Below are 15,652 nucleotides of genomic sequence, written 5' to 3'. Positions count from 1 at the left end.
ACTCTTTCCTCCTTTCACCCTTCGTTTTCTCCTCCTTCTGCCAGACGAGGATGCTTTATCAGAAGTTGCTATTTGGGCAGCGGTGGGGACGCCTGTGGATGTGCGCCGCCAGCAATCAAGCAAATACAAGCGCCTCCTACGAAGATTACCACCCGAGTGAAAGCTCAGCAGTCCGGGCAAACGAACTCCAAGTTTGCAAAGACCTTGCGATGACTGATCAACAGCCACACATTTGGAGATGCAAATGATTATGCAGCCATATAGCTCTACATTGATACAGCAGGTTACATTAATGCAAAGTTGTATCCCAACTATCTGTCGATCCTCCGAATAATGCTATCAAAACATTTTTCTTCACTGTATTCCACAATGACAATACGGGCGGTTGGGCGCGATAGGAGCCCGGGGGGGGAAACCATAACAAAAGCTGATCGGAGTCCTGTGGAGATGACGTCTGCATTGTGTGACAAGCTGCATACAAATATAAAAACTTAAACCCCCCGGCGATCAGCACACAGTTCAACGCAGTAGATTTCCCTGTAGACCCGCAGCGCGAGAGATGCGAGTATGGCGATCCGTGCGTAATGGGAACAAGGAAAGTAAAGCCACTGAGAAACAGCGCAATTTATTTCCCCCTGCAAGCTCAAAGAAAAAAAACCCTCAGGAAGTGGCGGTCACTAGGCTCAGTCTATATACCCCAGATCAACAAATCCTTCCCATCAACAAGTCCAAACCACTCGTTAGTACACGCCTGATTGAAGTAGATGTCCTCCTCCACACTCCCTCCCTCTCGACCACCAAGCCTCTGCTTGAAGGGGAATTAACAGCCGGTGTGAATGCTGCAATTAAATGGGAAGATTTACCCTTAAAAGCTTCAGTCTGGGCTCTACGGTACTTGTTTAAAATTAGACAGCCAAATAACTAGAATCCTCTACAGAAAATATATAGTTGAATCCGGGAGGACAGAATGAAATTTGGACAACTGTATTTCCAGGTGTATACAGTTTAAACAAAATGAGTGACAATACATTATCACAATTTTATTTCATAAAAAAACAGTTGCTGCAGTGTTGTAATGAATCACATTCATACAGTTTTAATTGCCAGCCCTTCGTGCTGCCTTCTAGTTGTGTGGTTTCAGCACCACGGACAGCGCCTCTGATTTCAGCACCACACAGTGATGGAGGAAAACGTTTCCCTTCAGCCAGACATCACAGCCTTTAGTTCAACGTCCAACACACACTATCAGGGTATTTTATGTGAACCACATGCATCTGGAGATCCACTTAAAGCTTCACTCCACCAAACACCTTGCTGGCCAATTTAGTTTCTAAATTAGACGAGTGTTCCACATGACAAAAGTCACAGTAAGACAAAATATTTGGCTCTTCCTTTTGTTCTGGGATGAATATAATCTATGTCTCAATCACAGGCACAGAAATTAAAACTCAAGAGAGCCATCTGCTGTTTGCAGCTGTAATTAAACATTTGGACTGGGGTGTCATATTCCATTGCCCTGGTGTGCATTCATTCCCCTCATGCCAGACACACCTGTTGATATCCAGCTTTATGGATATAAGAGCATAGCATCAGTTGATGTGGCAGATTCAATCTCCATAACAGCAGAGTGTCTGAGAAGTGATGTCACTTAAAAGCAAGCGAACAGCGCTCAGCGTTTACCCTGCCTGGTGGCTGCGGAAACACTGTCTATAGAATTGTAAGTGCATATAGAACATCTTAATAATGGCTTCTCAAAATTACATGTACTGTAAACTGTATGTAGGGGTTTTGCTGGTTTTCCTCATATAAAATCAGTTATTTGCAAGACTGTCTCATTCCTCTCATTCCACTCCGCCGAGTCCAGTTTGTGCTGCACAGAGAGATTATGTTCCGTGGCTGCTCAGAAGCCTCCTGCTTCATGGTGCTGCAGGAGGCACTGCAGTTAACGCTCCAACCAGCAGCGGACACTGTCAGCTCAACAATGGTCCTTCAGCCATGACGTCTTGCAGCAGCACTGTCACAGCCACTGTTCTGCATCAGTGGGTGGTTTCCATCTTTTTCACATAATAATAATAATGAGCCCCTTTCTTCATTTATTATCATGCACATCTGCTTTGCTGGAATGTATAATCACAGCTCAAAAGAAAATAAGGGATTATGTGCAAGCCAGCCTGCAGGTTTGGCAAATGCTATGTTGAGATTAGACTGTTTTTGCACATTAATTTCTATAAATAGTTAATTGACAATACACCATCCAGACAACACAGTAACTAAACAAACTAGAGGTCATTAAAAACTGTCTGGAATAAAATGTGGCAATTATGAATGATGAGATCCAGGGTGAAGGTGTGTGCAATAAAATCAGTGTGACTGGCCAGGATCTCTTCACAGCTGGCCAAAAGAATACAAACATTTTGAAATAATCTGCAATGAACTGTTAATGCAAATATCCAATTCTACAAATATGGCATTACAGCAAAGAAAAAAAGAATACCCCTGGGCTGGATCCAGGATGGAAATAATACTGAGGAAGAGAAGGGAAAAGAGGCTTTTCAGTGTTGCTTTTACCTTTTAAGTCACATGGCATGAGGCTGAAGGCATGGAGAGTCAGACAAGGTTTCTACACACAGCACAGTCATGGACATGCAAACGTTTCATCAGAGCAGCAAAAATAATCCAGTCTAATCCATGAGAGTGCTCTCCTATCAAACCACATACAGCACAGGGTGTCAGAAAACACACATTAACACCCTGTGAAATATTAATTCATAAAGCAAAACAAGGGTGAACATACCTACGTTTCTTTTCCTCTTTGCTGTGAATGTATGGGTGTCCATGGCAGTCCCATTCCAAAGCCCTCTAAGCCAAGACCTTTTTCTGTGACTTCTAATGTCCCATTTATACTGCCCCTTCCAGGATCTAACATGGTTAAGGTGAACTGACAGTCTGCCCCAGCTGCTCACATTAATTTGTTCACAAACACTTCATTCATTCTTTACGTTGGTTCACAAAGGCAGTTAGGCTAACACATGTGGACAGTTTGTCTGAATCTAGCCACAAATAAAACAGGTCTAAATGTTGCCTCAGGGTGTAATTTGTAAGAACCTAGCCAGCTGATGAGAAGACAAGAAATGCTATGCATATCAATTTGCACTCCTCTATTATTGACACAGATACCAGGGACTATAACACCAAGCAAAGATGACCTGTATGGAAAACAGCCGAAATACAGTAAGATTCGGCGAAGCAGTATCTGATGCGGTCTCATCAGGTCACAACATTTAAATCCAATGTCCTCTGAGGAAATTACATTACTGTGTGTGACACTCTGCTGCAGAGGCAAAGACAAATGTCACCCAATGGAACTGGGATAAACAACCCATTTGATTATTGCCATTGCTTTGCTTCAGGGCTATGCTCTTTTATCACCCACCCTGATAAGAAAAACAGTCAGTGGGTCTCAGCATTTCTCAAGCACAAGCCTAATCTACCAGAATTAAATGACAATACATGATAAAAAACAAAGAATTAATTTGAGATGAGTATTGTTTTGTTCTGTTCCATCTACTGAGGCAATAAATGTTAAGAGAACATGCTTATGGACTGTGAGTGCTCCACCATGCATGTGACAGCTTTGGTGAACCGGTCACAAATCAGAGTGCATGGTGAGGGCCTGAAGGTGGTGGGGGATGGGCAGAAAGCTTAGAAGTACTATACAGGGGATGGGTCATTAAATATCTGTACCCACAGGCTGTCGGTATCCAGAAGTGTTCACCATTCGCTTATAATCACTATATAGTCCACTATACAGTCAGTCTGCCCTTTTAACTGTGCTATCTGAATAATTACTATAACCAAGTCCATTCAAATGTATTTATAGACCACATTCAAAAACAAATTCTGAAAAATGTGCTTAGAGCAATTTTTAAATACATTAAGACAAATGAGTAAATACTGTACATGTAAGACAAAATAAAAGCAACCCCTCCATAGTTATGAGTAACTGTGAAGATTTAGAAGCAATTAAGAAGAAATCCATTCCAACATGTTAAAACCACAGAATGTTTTAAAATAGTTAACAGTTTAATAGTTGACCGCAGTTTGTCTGGTCTTCCAAAAAAAACTGTTAAGACAACTTCAGCTCATTCAGACAATGTTACTGCCGTTATCATTTTTCTTTCCTAATGTAAAGCACTTTGAACTGCCTCTGTGTATGAAATGACTGTATAAATAAATATGCCTTGCCTTCCAAAAATTCTAATGTTGTGATTAAAATGATGCACAAGAGGTCCACGTTATTTGTTGCAACATTGATTGATTTCTTTGGTGTAAAGACCAAACAGCTTCAATGAAAAGCAAGAACAAAATATTACCAGGTATATATGAAATACTGACAGCCAGTGAAGAATTAGATTATTTTTAACAGCCTTAATGTGACCTAAAAGAAAACAAAAGGGCTTCAAATGGGATTTTGGGAACATCTGACAGTTAATAGTAAACTGTTCTACACACTTGGAGCAGCAACAAACAAGGTTCAAACATTTTTGGATTTTGACTGGGAATGAATGGTAAGAAGATACAAGTCCATACAAACTTGCTTTAGTGCTTTATATTTTACATTTATAGCAGATTTAAAGTCTCCCACAACTCAGAATAAAATAGTGTTTAATAACTGACGGTCACTAATTCAAATATGCACTACACAGACCAAAAAGGTTAGAAAACAACCCTTGAGAGACTTTGGTCCTAAACAAGCTGATAAATGAAGTCTCTGCTCACAGACCTTTAAATAGTTGGTTCACTATCTTATGCAGGGTGTCATAAAATCATTTAAATGTACATAACCACATAATTGCCACCAGGTGTACTAAATATGCCATCAGAGGATATGTATAGCCACATTACAATATGCCTCTGTTGTGCGCGTGATGGAGTGTTGTCCCTCTCCCAGGGATCAGATTAGAGTGGGCCTGAGGTGTGGAGCCCTCCGACAGAGCATTAATGAAACACAGTGGCTTCAAACTGTGAGCTCAACTAACAAACTGCTAACTGCAAGATTTAAAAAAAAAAAAAAAAACAGCTGACACTTATGTTGCTGAACTCCACATACAGTAAAACTAAATCAATTGCCGTGCATGGCCTGCACCTCTGCAAGTGAACAAATCACAGAGGGGAAGTTGGAGAATGGGCCTGCGGGGAGCAATGATTGGACAAAGTTATTGCTTTCCATTGTGATAAGGCTCATAGAGCACCCTAATTAGCTCTTTACAACTATAACCTTGGAAACAGTTAATAAAAACATATACATATAGGTGGCTGGGGGGGTTGGATGTAGTCTGGCTTTTGCACATTTTAAGAAAACCTCATTACACAAAGTGGAAGGAGAACAACTGGAGACATGTGTCAGTGATTAAACACAGTTGAGTGGCCCCTCACCAGCAGCAACTGGTTTAACTACAGAATAACAAATCAGCTACATGGCGCATAATTTGAGAAGAAGCTAAAGCAAGGTATTTAAGGACACTAATGTAAGCATGGAGACTAATATAAAGAGAGAGATGCAAATAAAATCACAAGGAGAAAAGCAAGAAATGTAAAGGTAAAACACTGCCACATTCACTGAGGAGGCCACATGCTGGTCTCCATTTGTTTTCGTCCATCTCTCTCTCACACACACTACTCCGTCCTTTGATCCTATTTTAAGTCTGCAGCAGTGATTGAATGTGCCTCGTCAGCAGCACTGCAGAGTGAGGTTCCTTGGAGAAGCCCTGGGCAGTGTGGGAGAATATCAATAAGTCCAAACCCCTCTGGCAGAAGGCCTGCTTCCAGAGCTGAAGGCTGACACCAAGTGTGCATACTGCAGGTGTGTGACTGTATTGTATGTATGCATGCATGCGTTGTTTGCTTCTCAGTGAGTAAATGTGTTGGTACGTGGTTTGTGTAGATATGCACATGTGTGCCCACTTGAAAATGCATAGATTGTATGGGGGGGCACATTAATATTAACAGGTGAAGGACCTGGATGTGTTTTGGTGCTGAATGGCCTAAAAGAATGGTAATGAGGGTGTTGTCAGGTCAGGCACCAGTTGTGAATTCAAAGATGTGATCTGGAGAACAGCAGGTCAATACAAAAAGAATCTGTTTGATTATGTTTGGCAAAACACACAGTCAAGTACAATTTAAACGGATGTGCAATTAAAGACAATATGCTGTAGAGCAAAGGGATTTTTCAGCGTTTCACTACCAAAGTAGCCACTGACCTTCAGGTGCGGTCAGTGTCTTTTTCTATGCTGGCTTCCTCTAAAGCTGCAGTCCACAGATGATACCTGATGTGAATGCAGGTGTAAGAAGGCCACAGGTCAGAATCACTGTCTACTTCTGATAGCACCTGCACACTGCAGTCAAATTACCACACACTGTAAAACCAATCAAATAACATGAAGGAGGAAGAAGGCTTTGGACAAGCCACAGAGAATAGATCCTCGCAAGCACATACACACACATACACACAGTATGCACAATCTCGTTTATATTCAAACACCTAGCTTCAACCAAATAAAACTTTAAAAGAAATAATGTTCAAGTGCAGACTTTAAAAGGAATAGTTGGATATTTTGGGGAAATACACTTATTTGCTTACTTGCCATGAGCTAGATGTTGGACTATTATTTGGCCAGGACAGTAACCTCCTTGATTTTTCCAGCCAACAAATAGTCCATGACACAACCCCAGTAAAATGTAAAATGGCAAACCTGCATTCTTAATCTTTTTGTATGAAATGTTATGTAGCTGGGGGTGGGAGCCTAACACAGCTGACACTGGGCAAGAGGCAAGGTACAACCCTGGACAGGTCGCCGGTGTATCACAGGGCTGACACGTAAACCAGCAACCACACACACACAAACACACACTCACTCCGCACATTATTACTAAACTTTCTGATGTAGTGAAATGACCAAAGCATAGTTCTGAGGATTAACAGAATGGTAACTGAGGGTGATGTCAGGTTAATTCAAGCTCCTTTTGGGAATACTACAATAACACAAAAATGCAACCACAAGGTTTAGGTGTGGACTAAGACCAGACCACAATAGTGAGATAAACTTAAATCTGCAGAGGTGCAACATGTGACATTGTTTACTTTTATTAATACCAGTAAAGCCTTCACACTAGAGGAAGGGAGTATACAGAATATGACTGAGTGTTCAAACTACTGTACTGGGGCGGGGGGGAGATTACATAACCATGCTTTGCATATGAATTCTAAATCTTCTTTAAGACAACCTGACAAAGGTCCTCTTGATAATGAAAGGATTCCAGCCATAGCCATAAAAATATCACGTCTATGTGAAATACAGACAGGCGACAAAGGAAAAACCAGAATAAATGAGTGGTCTCGTCCAGGATGACAGCGTCCCCACCCATAGAGCATGAGGTTTGATGAGTATAAAAATGGTATGAACTATATGCTGTAACCTTCACCCTCCAGGAGAGTTCAGAACCTTGTAGAATCAAAGTGCACTGAAGCTGTCCTAGTGGCCCAACACCTCACTTGGACACTTTGTTGGTTTTTCCTTTGTCACCCGTCTGTATTATGTCTAATAAATATGTGTCATGTTCCTCCTGTTTTAATGTTTCCCTTCTGGTCTATAATGGTGTGATAATATGATATGCACCATAGATCTCCAATGTGACAGTCTATGACAGGAACCTTAACCACCTCTGATTGAGAAGAGCAATAAAGTTTTCCTCCAAGACAATGAAAGACTAATGATGTCTGTAATGGCCAAAGTTATGATGCCAGTCGTCATTAGTCAGGGCTGTACTTTGGCCACAGTGACCCTCGTGACTTTCAGATTAAACTAAATAAAAAACAGATGATACTATATCACTACAGAAATAATGTGCACGTGTGTGGGTGGGCTGTGAGCTAATGGAGGGGACAGGGGAAGAAATGCAGAGATTAGTTTGAAGTGACGGGGGTTAACACTCTAATATGACAGTATCCATTAACCAGCAGACGTTACTACACACTCAGACGCTCATTAATATCATCACAGATCAAATGTTACCACGGCTCTGAATAAATCATTTACTTCACGTATCCATCAGTCCACTCAGTCCACTCAGAGATGCACCATAGTCCATTGTAACAGTAGTCTGTGATCCCAAGATTAAGTCCATTTCCACTGAGAACACACACCATGAGAACACAGAAGAAGTCTTTGTTATTTATAGTTTTTTACTTTTAACTTCTATCCTTTTCAGCACAGCTGCATTTTGCATTTCATGGGCTGCTAAACCATCTGAACATATTTGTTATTAGCAGGATGGCGTTGTTCTTGCCGCTGTTCTGTAATCTATGCATTCTTACAACAAATTTATGACTTTAATATCAGATGCATTATATTTTATATGATATTTAATCATTCATAAAATCCTTAGTCGGCTTTAGTTTCAGTACCCTCTTATGACCACACACCTATTTTTAGGAGGACATGCATTCCCTAGCCCCTTACCCCAAGCTTTACCATCATTACTACTGTATGAAACCCAAAACCTTACCCTAACTTTAATGCAAACCTACTTTAACCTTAAAACCAAGTCTTAGCCATCAAACAGCCTTTGACTGTGTGTCAGAATGTGAGGATTGTCCAGAATGTCCTCACTGCCATGGAAGTCAAACTGATCCTCACACCATTGGCCATACAGGTACACACATCTACATATTGTGGCTACAGTCAGTGTTGTAGCACTTCAATCCAGGACTCAAACACGAGTTCGACTTGAGTCCTGATTTTCAGGACCCTTGACTTGGAAGGGGGGTACTTTAGTACATGATTTGTCAACTCAAAATGTTGTGGCTCCACAACCTAACTATGATAACTTCTCAGAAAAATGTGGAGCCGTTTCTTCAATAACTCTCACATCTACAAGCAGCTCAGTGGTTGATAATGTTGTTCACAGTGTGAATGATCATGTCTATGATGTTGTTAACTCGATGCTAACTTGTAAATCTGACAGGCAGGTTTGGTGGTGTTTGACAGGAAGCAGGCTGTGTGGCATATAACAAGGCCTTTCAAACTCAAATTAAATAAATGCATTTGGTGAAAAATGATCCTGCTCCATCAGTTTAGGTGCCGCAGAGCATTGCTTCAGATTTGAAAACATACTGTCATATATGCATCATGGTAACCGACCTCACCTGTATTAAAATAACTGCAGACCTTGCTGAGGTGTTTTTCTCTCATCTGTATGGGTAAATGCCTGTACTAGTTTTCAGCCACTAGAGAGCAGTGCAGAGCTCAGGAGGACACTGCTGCAGGATGACAGTCTTATGCTCTGCACAGCAAACACATTCTTTGCTCCTTTTTTCAAAGTTTTTTACCTCCTAAAAACAGAGGTTTCAAGTTATGTTATGGCTTCTACGCTGACAAGAAAAACAAAAAGGTTCCCACTAAATACAGTTCTATCAACTACAGTTTGCAAAGGGTCACCACACGGTGTCAAAAGATCCATCCATTATCTATTCCGCCAGAGCGGGGGCTGGGGCCAATCCCAGCTGACAGTGGGCGAGAGGTGGGGTACACCCTGGACAGGTCACCACAGGGCTGACATGTAGGAAAACAACCACACACACACACACACACACACACACACACATTATTTAGAGTCGCCAGCCAACCTAAGCTGCATGTCTTTGGACTGTGGGAGGAAGCCGGAGTACCAAGAGAGAACCCACGCAGGCACAGGGGGGTCATGCAAACTCCACAAAGAAAGGCCCCGTGCTGGCCGGGACTCAAGCCCGGAACCTTCTTGCTGTGAGGCGAAAGCACTAACCAACATAAGATCCACTGAAACAAAAATAAAGTAGATCTCTGGCAAAGCAACACTACCATTTTGTTAATATTAGTTTTGCATCTTCCACTGCATTTAGACAACCAGCTGTGGGATCACTAAATAGAACTAAACCTGGATCCATTAACACAAAACACACTTTTCTTAATACAACCAAGATGCCCTCAAGTGGTCGTAGCAGGCTACATCTCAGACACTGTGTCTCTGATAATGACAACTCCAGTATCTGCTTATCAAATGTCTCTCAATCAAATAACCCATCATCCATCTGAAAACACAGTGAAAGCAGTGGTGAACTCAGTGTGGGGTTATGGCCTAACCAGAAAAAATGAGGCTGTGTTGTTTTGAGCATCAAATATTAGAGTAAGCAGTGACGAGCCAGAACCTGACTGTGGGCTGCTGGGTGTGGTGAAGTACCTGTTGATTCTCTCTTGACTACTTGTATTTGCTACTTATCGGTAGATATTGCAAAAAAAAATTATACAAGTGTGTGTGTCTTGTCTGGTATTACTCCTGTTGTGGGGACATAAAATTCTTAACACATTCACATACTGGGGACTCGACATCCTTATGGACCAAAAAGCAAGTCTCCAAAACATAAATTGTTACATTTCAGTGTGTGTGTGTGTGTGTGTGTGTGTGTAACTGTGAGATATACAGTAAAAGAGATGAGGAAATAATTTCAAAAAGCTCTCTGTCAAATATAATGTTTCATTTGCATGTCTGCTCTTAGGGCCTAATGAGAAATGACACATTTGTAATTACAGTGGACTATAATTAGCTGGTGTGTAAGTAAGATGCCAGAAGCCAGGTCTTGATGACTGGGCTACACCAGAAGGAGGGCATGTTAAACTGTTTGAAATGTAGGTAAAAAGTGCTTAAAGTTAATGCAAATAAACTTTATGATTCTGTCCACATGCCTGTTGGGCTGGGACCAGATTTGAGAGCACAGACACTGGCAGGACAAAGCCTGCAACATGGACATCGATGTTGGCCTTCACTGTACCACTGAAGCTCACTCACCTCCTCCATCACACCTACTTACAGAGGAGGTGGAGGAGGATGAAGAGGAGCAGACGTGTTTTTACCGTGGGCCTCAGTATATATGACTGAGGCTTTGGCAGAAGGGAGGACTATGTTGGTGAAGGTGTAACAACACATCTGACCTCATATCTTTGCTGCTACTGCCTATTAGCTTAATTGATACTCTGTCCAAAATAATTTGTTTAGTATAACATATATCATGACATAACTGTCTTAAAGGAGACATTCTTCTTTATAGTACATTTACTTTTGATGCTTTAAGTACATTTAGCTGATAAGACATAGGGCACCCTTTGTATGTTTAATACAGCCAAATACATAGTTTCTGTTAAATCTTTGAGAAAGACAGCACAACAAAGGAGCAGAACAGCCATAATTTGAAGACATTATGAGTGGTCAGAACATACAACGCTCATATATCATGGATGCGTTAAGTGGAACAGGCTGCCGGATGGTGCCCAATTCATTCTTATGACAGATACTCAGCAAACACTCTGAAAAAATGATTCATGCTTCTAGATTCCAGTCATAGGAATTACACAGTTGTTCTGTATGTTTTTTTTGACCCAATGAGCATGCGTACTAGCATCTTTCTGCAGTGACTTCCTGTTGGGGATAAAATAAGAAAATCCTACAGCTTTTCTAAATTTGCCAAATGTTATTGAACCCACTGGATCAAATAAGATCATTTAACTATTCATTTGTGACTTTGTGATGCTCAGATAAATGTAGTGACCCTTTCACAGCTGCTTCTTTTCCAGTTATTGTGACTGGGAAAATGGTTGTTGTCCAGTGGCCAGTGTGCTTCATACGATGAATGTGGAAGCTGTAGTAATGTGGATTGGTCGCTGGGCCACAAGTACTTCACAGCTCAGCACTATTGCTAAGACACTGGAAAAGTAGACCGATGCTTGTGGCCATGCAGTGGTTTCTTGAGGTTGTGTTGAATGTTTTTATATTGTTTTCAGTAGTGGACTGTAGAAGAAAACTACAAACCCTTCACAGACAGTTTTCACACACATGAGGATGGATCAATGGGCAGATTATGGGGAACATATCATTTTGAGGACAAGGGCAGAACAACAGGTTTTAAACAGAAAAAAAAAAATGACATTCACATTTTATTTAGTCCAATTTTTATGTATTCCCAGAATGCAACATACCTGCATTTAAACAAACTGAAATGGGCATTGGTGACAGAGGCATTTTCCCCAATTTCAGAAGGCCACTGTTCATCTCTTTGGAATACAGACACAGTGACACCATGACTCTGCATAATGAAACTGACTAATGTGAATTTTTTTTAGCTAAGATCACAACACAGTGTCAGCAGAGCAATACCTTGTTTAGGGGGCTATATGCAGCAGGAGGGGTGCACCTGCCCAGAGGATACATGTTTTCTTTAAAACTGTCATATCAGTGTTTCTTCTAGCCAACACAAGAGTTGACCTTTCGACACAGGTCTAAAAAAGCAACACTATCACATAAAAGGGAGCTACCAGGATACTTAAGATGCTTGTGAGGTACAGGAGCACACAAATGTCTGCATTCACACAAGCTGGTGCACACACACAGACCACACTACCCTCTCCATTAGACCTTGTGACACCCGGTCAATTTCTGCTCAGTGACTGATTTAACTCATCTGTCCTATAGAAAGGTCAGAGTCTTGTCTCTCCACAGGCTAACAACACCACACTGGTTTTGTCGAGGAACGAGCGCGCATAAATGCATCGGTTCACAGGATAACAGTCATCATTGTAGCATTTGCTACTAAGGATTTCTTCATCTGAAGAATGGAATGAATGCCAAGAAAACACATACTTGTATATTGCCAGCAGCACTGCAAAAAGTCTAAGTAAATAAGATAAAATATAGTATGACCTGGATTATCTACGGTAAGCTGAGCAAGTTGATACAGTAGCTTGAACACTGCTGCTATAAAGTCACCACCTACAGCCACGTCTCCACAAACCAGAAAGGCCATTTTAATCAGAGGTCTAATTAGTAATTTTAATTTTAATTTTCTCCCTGTAAACTCAGACATTTTTACTGCCAACTATTCTGCATCAGCCACACATGTCATCTCATCCTGTGGTGATTTGGCAGCAAATTTTAGACAACTCTGGAGAACAATTGACAATAGAGTGAAAAGTTAAGTAGTCTCTGGTAAATAAAACGTTTTTATAAAAACAGAGAAAAATCCTATCATAAACGGTGAGACACCGAGCTGCAGAAGGATCTTTAAAAGTAGCACAGAGCCTCAGGAGCTCCACCTGCTCTCTTGACCCAGAGCCCACTGCATTTTTTTTTAAGTTTTGAATATAGTGAGCACCCATTTGCAATCACTCTTAAACTTGCAGTAGTCAAACCATTATTAGAAACCAGGGTCTAGACCCTGGCATGATTTCTAATCATCACCAATCTTTAAAACTCTGTTGGTCTACATTACTGTGTATGTTTTGCATGGTACAAGTATATTCTGTATAGACATTAAAGCTACAGTATGTAACTTTTTCAAATATTTTTGTTGTAGAAATCTTCTCCAAAACTTGTTTCAATGTGGAGAAATGCTGTTGAAGCCTCCTGTGACCCAGACTCATTGAACGACACTGGCAGCAGCGCAGTGATATTAGCTTCTAAAAGGTTTTGTGCAGGACTGACCTCTCTAACCAACCAGAGATCTTCAAATATTTCTGCTTGTTGTGTTCTCATTTAGCCCTGCGATGGATTGGCGACCTGTCCAGAGTGTACCCTGCCTTCGCCCGATTGCCGGCCGGGATTGGCTCCAGTCCCCCCTGTGACCCCGTTCAGGGACTAAGCGGTAGAAAATGAATGAATGAATGAATGTTCTCATTTCTTCTAGTTTTATAACAATAAATATCTGAAGAGCTGAGCAGAATAATCATTACACCCAAAACCCTTTTCTGATGAAACTAGAATTGTAAGGATGTGTGTATGAGTTGGACCCAAAAGGCAGACTAACGGAGGAGGAATGACTACAGGAAGGAGTTTATTAAATAATTCAGATTAAGTTGGTTGACAAAGAGGCCGAACAGATACTGATCTAGCTGGAAGGGCAGCAGGTTGGACGAGAACCGGGAGGACCGAGGCAAGGAACCAGGACAGGTAGGTGAGATGGCAGGAGGACGGCAGGTAACAGGACAACCAGAGGATTGGGACGTACAGGTCAGTTGACTGGTGATGGCAGGTAACAGGAGGAGTGTTGGATTCACGCACTGTAGTTGGCCAGCATACTAATTAAGGCATCAGAGCACTCACTCCACAGTGCAGCTGGCGAACAGGTTACTCACAACACACTGGCGCAGCTCGATGGGGGTCGGGAGTTATGGCAGGTAGAAGCCGACACAGGACCCAGGTGCAGCACATAGTTAGAAGTCACTGCATGCAAGAGTCAGATGCCACACTCACAGCACACAAGACATTCCGAAAACCAGCGAGGGTTCACATGGGTGGAAAATAGCAGGAGACGAACAAACAGCATTCAGGCGCAGCTTGTAGCAAGACGATCAGAGAAGAGACTCCGCTTAGTGCCTGGTGACAAACAGATAATACATCGAGAGTCCAAAGTAACCAAAAGCCCCAGCACAAACAGAGAGCAGAAATCTAGTGTAAACACAGAACTGTCGAGGAGTGAACTCAGGGCGTGGGGACGTGAATGATCTAGCGAGGAGTAAGCAGAAATAAGGGTGTATATACAGTATATGCGTCGAGACTGGGAGGTAATGAGAGACAGGTGGAATGAATAATGGCTGATTAGGTGCTGTGGCAGAATAGCAGGGAGAGCTGGGGCAAAAACTAACACAAAAATCAGGAAGCTCAGGCCAAACCATGACAAAAATAGCATATCACACGTTAACAGCAATTATTAGACATGTGCCAGGTATAGACAAAATGATCCCCCCTGGAGTTGGCAGAACATTTCACCAAAATTATTCAGGGAAACAAACCGGTATTTGACCAAATTAGTGGATGCAATTATTGACACTGCCATAGTTAGAGACAGAGGTACTGCCTGCGTGAAGTTTTGATATCTAGAAACAAGAACAGAATTTATTGTATTTTAAATTCTGATAGCATAAGATGCACTGTATGCTCTGGACATGCATAAAATCCAGATGTTAGTGCTTGCAAATCTTTCCATAACTTTTGTGCTTGATTGCCAATGTGTCAATAACAAGGTGGTGGGGACAGGGACTGGGTACAGTATGCACTTAGCTGCAGAGCCAGGTGAATCTGCTCTCCTGAGTCAGGCTATTCCATCAGCTCCCCTGACACATATGTTGATTTAAGTCAGTTCTGCCCCTCTCTCACTCTGCATTTTGGTCTCTTATTCTGTTTATATCCACACTGGTATAGACATTTACGCACTGACACAGGGAGCGATGGTGCTCCTTAAGAACGTTGAAACAGACTCTGCAGTGCAAGCACGCTGTTGCTAAGTAACACACGAAGCTCCTTGTCACAAGCCTACACATGGTGTACAGGTAAACATACTGAGTCAAGTTTGCACATCTCTCTACTTTAAACCAGCATGAGCAGGTGAAGCAGCAAAACATCCTGAGACACTTCTACTGAGAATGATTGTTTTTGACAACATTTAAATAAGGGAGCAGCGCTTCTTTAACTATAGTGACAAAATACATTTTAATGACCTTTAGTGGACCCAAAAAAACTGAGGCAAAGAAAAAAATATGAAAGTGTGTGAGTGAAAAATAAAAGAATATGA

The 15,652-nt window shown here is 41.6% G+C and overlaps 1 protein-coding gene across 1 annotated transcript in view; it reads right to left on the bottom strand.

Annotated features, from left to right (window-relative positions):
• fgf14 (fibroblast growth factor 14) overlaps positions 1-15,652 on the bottom strand; it is a 109,229-nt gene that overhangs the window by 43,959 nt on the left and 49,618 nt on the right. The window lies entirely within an intron of this gene.

This window comes from Monopterus albus, unplaced genomic scaffold (assembly GCF_001952655.1).
Source record: "Monopterus albus unplaced genomic scaffold, M_albus_1.0 scaffold99.1, whole genome shotgun sequence".
Taxonomy (NCBI): Eukaryota; Metazoa; Chordata; class Actinopteri; order Synbranchiformes; family Synbranchidae; genus Monopterus; species Monopterus albus.
Note: the sequence above shows the minus strand (reverse complement) of the source record. Positions and strands in the feature narration are given on the sequence as shown.